Source organism: Triticum urartu, chromosome 2A (assembly GCF_056163025.1).
Source record: "Triticum urartu cultivar PI428250 chromosome 2A, HENAU_Tu73, whole genome shotgun sequence".
Taxonomy (NCBI): Eukaryota; Viridiplantae; Streptophyta; class Magnoliopsida; order Poales; family Poaceae; genus Triticum; species Triticum urartu.
The window spans coordinates 687,322,049-687,332,567 of NC_141874.1; positions in this window are offsets into that span (position 1 = coordinate 687,322,049).

Below are 10,519 nucleotides of genomic sequence, written 5' to 3' on the forward strand. Positions count from 1 at the left end.
GGAGTTTTCAATCCCTACACGGTCACTTACGAGAGTGAGATCTGATAGATATGATAAGATAATATTTTTGGTATTTTTATTATAAAGATGCAAAGTAAAATAAAAGGCAATAAAAATAACTAAGTGTTGGAAGATTAATATGATGGAAAATAGACCCGGGGGCCATAGGTTTCACTAGTGGCTTCTCTCAAGAGCATAAGTATTCATGGTGGGTAAACAAATTACCATTGAGCAATTGACAGAATTGAGCATAGTTATGAGAATATCTAGGTATGATCATGTATATAGGCATCACGTCTGAGACAAGTTGACCGACTCCTGCCTGCATCTACTACTATTACTCCACACATCGACCGCTATCCAGCATGCATCTAGAGTATTAAGTTCATAAGAACAGAGTAACACTTTAAGCAAGATGACATGATGTAGAGGGATAAACTCGTGCAATATGATATAAATCCCATCTTCTTATCCTCGATGGCAACAATACAATACGTGCCTTGCTGCCCCTACTGTCACTGGGAAAGGACACCGCAAGATTGAACCCAAAGCTAAGCACTTTTCCCATTGCAAGATAGATCGATCTAGTAGGCCAAACCAAACTGATAATTCGAAGAGACTTGCAAAGGTAACCAAGCATACATAAAAGAATTCAGAGAAGATTCAAATATTTTTCATAGATAAACTTGATCATAAACCCACAATTCATCGGTCCCAACAAACACACCGCAAAATAAGATTACATTGAATAAATCTCCACAAGAGAGGGGGAGAACTTTGTATCGAGATCCAAAAAGAGAGAAGAAGCCATCTAGCTAATAACTATGGACCCGAAGGTCTGAAGTAAACTACTCACACTTCATCGGAGGGGCTATGGTGTTGATGTAGAAGCCCTCCGTGAGCGATGCCCCCTCCGGCGGAGCTTCGGAAAAGGCCCCAAGATGGGATCTCGTGGATACAGAAAGTTACGGCGGTGGAATTAGGGTTTTGGCTCCGTATCTAGTAGTTTCAGGGTACGTAGGTATATATAGGAGGAAGGAGTACGTCGGTGGAGCAACAGGAGGCCCACGAGGGTGGAGGGCGTGCCCCCTACCTCATGGCCTCCTGGTTGATGTCTTGACGTAGGGTCCAAGTCCTCTGGATTATGTTCGTTCCGAAAATCACGTTCCCGAAGGTTTCATTCCGTTTGGACTCTGTTTGATATTCTTTTTCTGTGAAACTCTGAAATAGGCAAAGAAACAACAATTCTGGGCTGGGCCTCCGATTAATAGGTTAGTCCCAAAAATAATATAAAGGTGTATAATAAAGCCCAATAATGTCCAAAACAGAATATAATATAGCATGGAACAATCAAAAATTATAGATACGTTGGAGACGTATCAGACGCGTCCACCGCGCAGGCACACGGTGAGGAGTGCGTGCAGGTGTGTGAATTGACGGAGGCATGCTCACTGCACAGTGTCATGGGAGGCATGCGAGTAGCTGTGTGAAACTTTGGTATGCATGCCAATAGTCTAGCGAGCAGGCTCACTGGGGGGCGAGCCATCGGTTTGACCGCCGCCCGCCTCTATCCCACAATTCCCACTACTCCATATTAATGGTGCGCCTGAGCGGCCGCACCCCCATTCTTGCTACACACACAATCCTCTCTCTCTGATCCGCTTGCATCCTCGACGTCGCTCTCAGCTCAAAGCCATCAGTATATGAGGATGCCGCTGAAGCGCCCCATCAGAGGGAGTGGCTACGCCGGGGATGCTAAAGTACCAGAGCACGGCGTGGAGATGGAGACAGAGGTTGCCGTCACCGCTAGCGAGTTATCGCTGCACCCTAATGTCGTCGACGGCGTCGAGCTTCCACAGCCGGAGGTGGAGTTCCACACCGACTTCGATGACCACTTCGGGGATGACTCTGACGACGACGGACAGCTGGTTAGTCATCTATACCCATTTATGTGTCAAATAGATCATAGGGTTTCTCTGGTTACTCCTGCCTCCCTTTTTTGAAATAGAAATCCTCTGGTTATGTTCTCCCAATCGATGAAATCTGAGTAAGTTTCCTTCGATCCGTGTAGTGTATTGATTATTTGAATGCCTCAGGTGATAAGTGATTAGTTGTTTCATCTATTGTCGGGGGTTTGGTGCGACATATGCCAATGGATGGCTTATCATGGTGGGGGCGAGTAGAACGTCGCCGGTGCCTGGAAACGGGATGAGGCGAAGACATGCACGCCGGCGAATCTTACCCAGCTTCGGGGCTCTCCGGGGAGATAATACCCCTACTGCTGCTCTGCGGGGTCTCCGCATGATCATATAGTCAAGGGTTTACACAGTTGCTCCTTGAGCTGTGTATGGTGGTAGGAGAGGGCAAGGCTAGCTCTCTCCCTCTATCTGGTGAGGTATAGAACTTCTGGGATCCAACCCTTTACATGGGTGCCCTAGGGGTTTATATAGGCCTACCCCCAGGGGTACAATGGTAATGTGACTGGGCGCGGGCCCAGCCGTCAATGTCTCCGACCTCCGACTTCTCCGCCGGCTGCTGGGGCCCGCCGACTGGTCTGTTACGGAGCCGACAGGCCGCGTCCGCCGCGGGTGGGTCTTGCCGGCTGCTGATTACTGTAGCCGTGCTCCTGATGATGCAAGCTTGGTCATGGGGTCATGGCAACAGCCCCGCCGCCTGGCGGGCGATCACTGTGGCCACTCCCCATCTCTTCTTGATTAATGGCGCGTGGGCCCCAGGGGAGGGCTCGGCCGACTCCCCCGGGCCGACTCCCGTTGGGTCCGACTGGCGGTGCTCCCGCCGTCTCCCAAGGTCTCGCTGGCTGGTGGGCCCTGTTGCCTCCAGGCCGTATAGACAAGCCATCATGGGCGCAAGACCAGGTGAAGTGGTGTTGATGTCTGGGCCGGCTGGGCAACAGTGCCACGCCGCTGGGAGATCTTCCCAGGTACGGCGTGCTGTAGCCATGCCTGCCCTTGGTAAGGGGCGGGGAGTGGGCTTCATAATAGCCACGCCCCTGCCCCGTCCTCCTTGATGAGGTCACGGTTTGCTGGAGTCGCCGGCCGACTCCCCAAAGCCGGCTTCTCTGGAAGTCGTCCCTGGGACTCGTCCGTGAGCGGGCAGTCGGCCGCCTTGCCGTAGACTCCCCAGGAGGCGGCTCTTCGCCCTGTGGTCTTGAGGGGCACAGCCTGCCCCGATGTCTTGAAAGGTCATGGGGCTCGGGTTGGCCCACCCGTGGCCCATTACTCCGACAGTAGTCCCCGAAGCTGGTGATGCACCGCAAATGATCGACCGAGAAGCCTCAGCAGTTTCTTTCTCCGGATGCTCGACACATGGTCTTGATTGACTTCCGCCGGGCTGACTAGACGGAGTCGGACTCGCCCGACTCGGGCTCACTCTATTCCGACTTGCTCAGTAGTTCGAACGTCGCGGCGGGATTTCAAGCAGCGTGCTATCTAAGCTTCCAGGGCGCCGCCCGCTCTTGGCCTGCCACGCGGGGGCACGTGGCTAGGCCGTCCTGCCAGCCCACGCGCGCGATGGGACAGGTCCGTAGGTGGGGCCCGCCACTACCGCGCCTCGGCGCCCGAGCGGATCCGCTGTGGCCCCGGTGGACGCTTAGGATTCCTGTGGAGTTACTGCGCGCAGTAACTTTGCGGGGATCGTGGGAGCAGTGGGTTGTGGGCACAGTAAATCCCCACACCCACCCCCTCGGCTTCGCAGCCCCGAGGGCTATAAGTAGGGGGAAGAGGGGAGCACGCGCGCCCCTCCTTCATACTGCCCCTTGCATTCTTCCTCCTCGCAGCTCCTTCACTCTCCTGCTTCCTCTTTCCTCTCTCTCTCGCTCGCTCCGCCGCACGCCCAAGCTCCAGCGCACGCTGCGGTGACAGCTCGCGACGATGAGCTCTTCCTCTGCTGCCGCGCCTCCCCCGGTACGCTCCGGTACCTGGGACGGCTCCGAAGTCCATGAAGACCATATCGAGTTCCTCCGCCGGACCCATCGTCTTCCCGGCGAGGATCGCGTGCAGGTGCGCCTTGCGCCGGAGGGGGAGATTTCCCCCGCACCACAGGAGGGCGAGCGGGTCATCTTCCGCTCGCACTACCTGTGCGGGCTGGGGCTGCCGGCGAGCAGCTTCTTCCGGTCTTTCCTGGAGTTCTACGGACTCCAGCCGCACCACCTCACCCCCAACACAGTGGTGTTGCTGTCCGCCTTCGTGGCTCTATGTGAGGGCTTCCTGGGAGTCCTCCCCACCCTCGAGCTCTGGGGGGAGTTCTTCTTCTCCGAGCTCGGCACCCAGGCCGCGGGTGTGCCGGCTCAGTGCGGCGCCTTCAGCGCCGTGCAAAGGACAGGAGCCGACAACCACTTCCCCTCCATCGTGCTGCTGAAGTCGGTGAAGATGTGGCAGCGGTCCTACTTCTACGTCAGGAACGTCACCACGCGGGGCGACTGGGTCAATCTGCCGGCTTTTGAAGCCGGCCCGCCGGCTGGCAGACTGCCCAACTGGTCGTACCGGGCCAGGTCGCTGACGCCTGCGGGAGCCGACGCCATCTCGCGACTCCGAATGCTGACGCAGTCGGAGGGTCTGACTGGCTCGGACCTGCTGGCCGCCTTCGTCTCGCGCCGAGTTCTCCCACTCCAAGGCCGCCCTCACCTGATATGCCAGATGAGCGGGGGCCGCGACCCAAGTCAGATGTGCACCAAGGACATGCCTCACGAAGAGGTGGCCCTGATGGTGAACTACCTCTCGGACAGGAGGCTCCCGGAGGACTGGCGATTCGGCAAGGAGCCATACTCCCGCGCCAACCCCCCGCCCGTGGTGAGTCGCCTTTCTTTTCTTTAGATTGTCTTCTTCTTGCTGAGTCTTGTTCTAATCAGTCTGCTTTTTGGTTAGAATCCCCTTCTTCACCGACCAGCCGGCACCTCGGGGCCGGCCCGTGAGTTCGCCGCCGACCGGGCGGAGAGTGACGTCGACGACCCTGATCTGGGGGCGGTGGCTCTGGAAGACGACGCCGAGGGAGGAGGAGGGACGACAGGCGACTTCAGGCCCTCGGCCACCTTTGCCGACGGGCCTGAAGACGACGCCGAGGAAGGAGTCGCCACTCGCCATCGGCCAGGAGCCAGCCAGCCGGGCGCGGGCTCTTCTGCCGCGTCAGGCGCTCCAGGCAGCGGGAAGAAGCGCTGGGCTGCGCCGACTTTCTTCGGCAGCCGGCCGAAGAAGCCCAAGGGCTCGGCTGCGGCGACCCGGCGGGACGAGGCGGCCGCGAAGGCCATCCGCTTCCGTAAGGAAGTAAAGAAGCCGCCGTTGGTCTCTACGTAAGTATTCTGTCTTCAAAGTTCGTTCTTTCTTCGTGCTTTGTCTGAGTCTCTGCTCGCCCCTCTTTCTTCAGGGCTCCCCTCTCTCTGGAGCGGGTTGCCGCCGCCTCCGTCATGGGGTTAGTGGAGACGCCCGCCACCACTTGGCGGATAGACCCCGCTGCCGACCTCCGGGAGGCGACGGAGCGGAATGCGCAGGAGAAGCGCAATGAAGAAGAAGCCCTCCGCCTGGAAAAGGTGGAGGCCGACAGGGCGGAGGCCTCCGCCAAGAAAAAACTAGCGGAGGCCGAAGCCGCCGCCGCGGCGAAGCAGCAGGCTGAGGAAACGGCACGCCGCCAGTCGGCCTTGCTTGTTACCCCGCTGAACTCTGCGCCGCCGCCGCCGGAGTTTACGGGGCAGACTGGAGGAGCCGGCGGGGAGAACCTCGTCGAGGAGAGGGAAGGTGGCGAGCCCTCTACTCCGGGCGCGAACGTTCCGCCGCCGCCTCCGCCACCATCTGAAGGCGTGCGAGGCGAGCGGCCAGCGGACCCTCCGGTGCCGCCGACCGAAGACGAGGCCGTGGCGAGGCTACTCCTCCAGGTCGGCTCACCAGCGTGCCGTCTTTGGGAGAAGGCGACTTCGACACCCCGCCCCCTGGAAGCCGGCACCGCCAGCTCGGCGGCTCCAGACGGCGAGGCGACGAGCGCCGCACCCGTTGGGTGGATGCGGGGAGGCGGCACAGGGCCGCTGAACCGGGCGCTCCTGGACGTCCAGGCGAAGCTCCGCGCTGAGGGTGACGCCCTCCAGAGCTGCACCAAGGCGTTCCTGGCGTCGCGGGCGGCCGTCCGGGTATGTTTTTTCTTTGGGCCTTTATTTTTCTTGTTCCTCTCCGTGGGGGCGTGCCAGTGCACCCACTGGGTGTAGTCCCCGAGTTTCGGGTCGGCTGCTGAGCAGGCGGCCCGGAACTCCAATTTGATGGACTTCTGGGTATTAACTTTGTCTGAAATGCTTGTTGCAGGACTACCACAACCTCTGCGTCACCGCCTTCAACCGTAATGTTGAAGAGTTGGGCAAGCGGACCGCCAACTTGGCGGAGAGCCGGAGTAAGTCCTTCTCCTTTTTCTCTTCTCTGCGGGGGCGCGCTAGCGCACCCGCGGGCTGTAGTCCCTGAGATTCGGGCCGACTGCTGAGCAGTCGGGCCGGCTCTCCCCGGCGACCTACTTTATTGATGACTGCTGTCTTTCTTTCTTTCCTTCAGGGGCCAACGCTGCTCTTCAACAGCAGCTGAGCGAAGACAACTCCGCCCTTCTCGTCAAAGGGGAGGAGTGCAGCAAGCTCGCCGCGGAGCGCGATCTGCTGGACACTCAGTTGGCAGAGCAGAAGGGGCTGCTCGCGAAGTCGCGGAGGGAGGCGGAGGAGACGGAGGCCGCCCTCCTGGCCGAGTTCGCGAGCGAGCGCTCTTCCTGGTCTGACAAGGAGGCGTTGCAATCCTCCGGCTTCCATGAGATCGAAGACATCGTTGATGGTGAGTCTCTTTGTTTTCTTTCTTTGAGCTACCGACTTACGTCGTGCGGACTCCTGGTTTTTGACTCGCTTTTTTGTTTCTTCGTGTCTTTTGCAGACTTCTTCCCTGGGCAGTCGCAGGCCGCTATCCAAGCCATCGAGGCCGATCGTGCAAGTCGGAGGGCGGAGGGCGCAGAGATCGCCGCCGATGCCCCCCGAACTCTTGATGAGCACATCTTGAGTATCGGGGCTCGCCTCCGGCCGGCTCACCGGATGCTGCGCCGGCTTCAGCGCGTCGGCGCCCTTTGGCCGGATATGCAGGCTCCGCGCACCCCCAGCCTGACGGCCAACTGGTTGGAGGTCGCGGCTGGTCGCCTCGAGGCTTGGAAGGGCTCTTCGGCCCGGGCTGGAGCACGCCGGGCCTTAGAGTTCGTCAAGGCGTGGTACCCGGGGCTGGATCTAGACTGGTTGGCCACGCTTCGGTCGAAGGCCCAGCCGGAGCTGGCAGCCGCGGAAGATGCCCTCGTCAAGCGTGCTGCAGCGATCGCTGAGTACACCGACACCAGCATCTTCGTCCCCGAGCGGTCTGAAGACGGCGAGGAGGTACCGCCGGAGTGGTTTGGGATGAACCCAAACTACGGCGAGGACTCAGCAGAGGTGATTGGCTCTAGTGTCGAGGAAGAGGGCGAGGCGGAGGACGGAGGCGAGGCGGAGGCACCAGAAGACGGAGCAGACGGCTAGCCTCAGCTCGACCATGCCTCCAGCAATGAGCCGCATGCGACCGACCCGACTGCCGCCGGAGGCAATCAAGCCGAGACTAGCCAGCCGGCCGCCCCGATGCCTGGCGCTAGCGCCTCCTCCGACCCTCCGAATCCGTCTGCTGCTTCCTGAGCTGCTGCTGTATCTTTGTTTTGTCTGCTTCAGTAGTCTTTGAAGAACTTGTTAATTCGCACAATTCCACCCGCGGGGTGTATTTTGAACCTCTACTCAAAAATTCGGCTAAGGGCCTATGTTATGTAAATATATTTATCTGAGTTCTATCTTTTCTTGCTCATTGCTCTTTTGGCTTTTTTCCTTTGCCGCTTTCTCTTAGTTGCCTGCCTTGCCAATCGGACAGCTGCTCTGCGGACTGTCGCTGGATCAAGTGCTTGGCTACTTTGGTAAAGCAAGTACTTAGCAGTTTTCAAGATTTTTTGAGCAAGTTAGATAGAAGACGGCAATCCGACTATCCGAGAGTCGGTTTGCGACAAAGGCTGGAAGCTGTCTTGAGCTATGTTTTATGCTTTGAGTCCTTAGCCATTTTTCATGCGAATGCCCATTCTACCTTACTACTGCCCACCGTATAGTCGCTCTACGAGTTGCGGCTTCTGACAGGAGACGGTTTAGGTGTTTACACACTACTTGTCCGACTGCAGGAAGCATTTCATAGTGCAAGGCGGCAAGTCCTCGGGCCGACTTGTCGAGCCCGGTGCCAAACGGCATAAAAAGGAGTAACATACTCGCAGTCATAATTTTTATCATAAAGACAAAAGAGGGCAGTCCCCGACCTCGCCTCGGGGGGCCCGAAGTCTTGGTACTTCAATACAAAAGGTAACGTGGTCCATACTGCATCAACTGTAAAATCTTCGGAGGAGATTTGCATTCCATGGCCGCTCTGTCTCCTTGCCAAAGTCATCCCTCTTGCATGCTCGGGGCTTCTGAGCGTCGATCAGGTAGTAGGAATCGTTGCCCAGTACTTTGCCGATGATGAAAGGGCCTTGCCAAGGCGCCGACGGCTTGTGCTGGCCGGCTGTTCGCTGGATCAGCCGGAGCACAACGTCGCCTTCTTGGAAAGATCTTGGCCTGACCTTCCTGTTGTGGTATCGTCGAGCTGGCGGCTGCGGAAGACGCCCTCGTAAAGCATGCTGCGGCGATCGCCGAGTACACCGATACGAGCATCTTTGTCCCCGAGCGGTCTGAAGACGGCGAGGAGGTCCCGCCGGAGTGGTTTGGGACGAACCCAGACTACAGCGAAGACTCTGCGGAGGTGATCGGCTCCAGCATCAAGGAGGAGGATGAGGCGGAGGATGAGGGCGAGGCGGAGGCACTAGAAGATGGAGCAGACGGCCAGCCTCAGCCCGACCGCGCCTCCAGCAACGAGCCGCGTGCGACTGATCCGACTGCTGCCGGAGGCGATCAAGCCGAGACTAGCCGGCCGACCGCCCCGACGACTAACACTGGCGCCTCCTCCGACCCCCCGACTCCGTCTGCCGCCTCCTAAGCTGCCGCTGTGTCTTTTGTTTTATCCACTTCAGTAGTCTTTTGAAGAACTTGTTAATTCGCACAATTCCACCCGCGGGGTGTATTTTGAACCTCTGCTTGACAATTCGGCCAAGGGCCTATGTTATGTAAATTTATATATCTATCCTTTCTTGCTCATTGTTCTTTTGGCTGTTTTCCTTTGCCGCTTTCCCCTAGTTGCCTGCCTTGCCAATCGGACAGCCGCTCTGCAGACTGTTGCTGGATCAAGTGCTAGGCTACTTTGGGAAAGCAAGTACGTAGCCGATTTCAAGATTCTTTGAGCAAGGTGGATAGAAAACGACAATCTGACTATCCGAGAATCGGTTTGCGAGAAAGGCTGGAAGCCGTCTTGAGCTATGTCTTATGCTTTGAGTCCTTAGCCATTTTTCGTGCGAGCACCCATTCTACCTTAACTCTGCCCACCGTACAGTCGCTCTGCGAGCTGCGGCTTCTGACAGAAGACGGCTTAGATGCTACACACTACTTGTCCGGCTACAGGAAGCATTTCATAGTGCAAGGCGGCAAGTCCCCGGGCCAACTTGTCGAGCCCGGTGCCAAACGGTATGACAAAGAGTAATCATACTTGTAGGCATAATTTTTATCATACAGACAAAAGAGGGCAGTCCCCGAGCTCGTCTCGGGGGGCCCGAAGTCTTGGTACTTTAATACAAAAGGTAGCGTGGTACATACTGCATCAACTCTAAAATCTTCGGAGAAGATTTGCATTCCATGACCGCTCTGTCTCCTTGCCGGAGTCGTCCTTCTTGCATTCTTGGGGCTTCTGAGCGTCGATCAGGTAGTAGGAGTCGTTGCCTAGTACTTTCTGATGATGAAAGGGCCCTCCCAAGGCGGCGACAGCTTGTGCTGGCCGGCTGTTCGCTGGATCAGCCAGAGCACAAGGTCGCCTTCTTGGTACGATCTTGGCCTGACCTTCCTGTTGTGGTATCGGCGCAGGCTCTGCTGGTAGATGCTGGACCGGCTGAGTGCCAGCAGCCGGCCCTCTTCCAGCAGATTAACGCCGTCTTGTTGTGCTTCTTCTGCTTCCTCCTCGGTGTACATGGTGACTCGTGGGGAGTCGAACTCTATGTCCGTTGGGATGACGGCTTCGGCACCGTAGACGAGGAAGAAGGGCGTGAAGCCGGTTGACTTGTTTGGATTCGTGCGCAGACTCCAGAGGACGGCTGGCAGCTCGTCGAGCCAGCAGCCAGCCGAGCGCTCTAGAGACTCAATCAACCGAGGCTTGATGCCGGACAGGATGAGGCCGTTTGCTCACTCTACTTGTCCGTTTGACTGCGGGTGGGCGACGGACTCTAGGTCCAATCGGATGCCCTGTGTTGCGCAGAAACGGGCCAAGGCGCCTTTGGCAAAATTTGTGCCGTTGTCGGTGATGATGCTGTGTGGTATGCCGTACCGTATTGTGATATCAGTGATGAAGGTCACGGCAGTCAGACC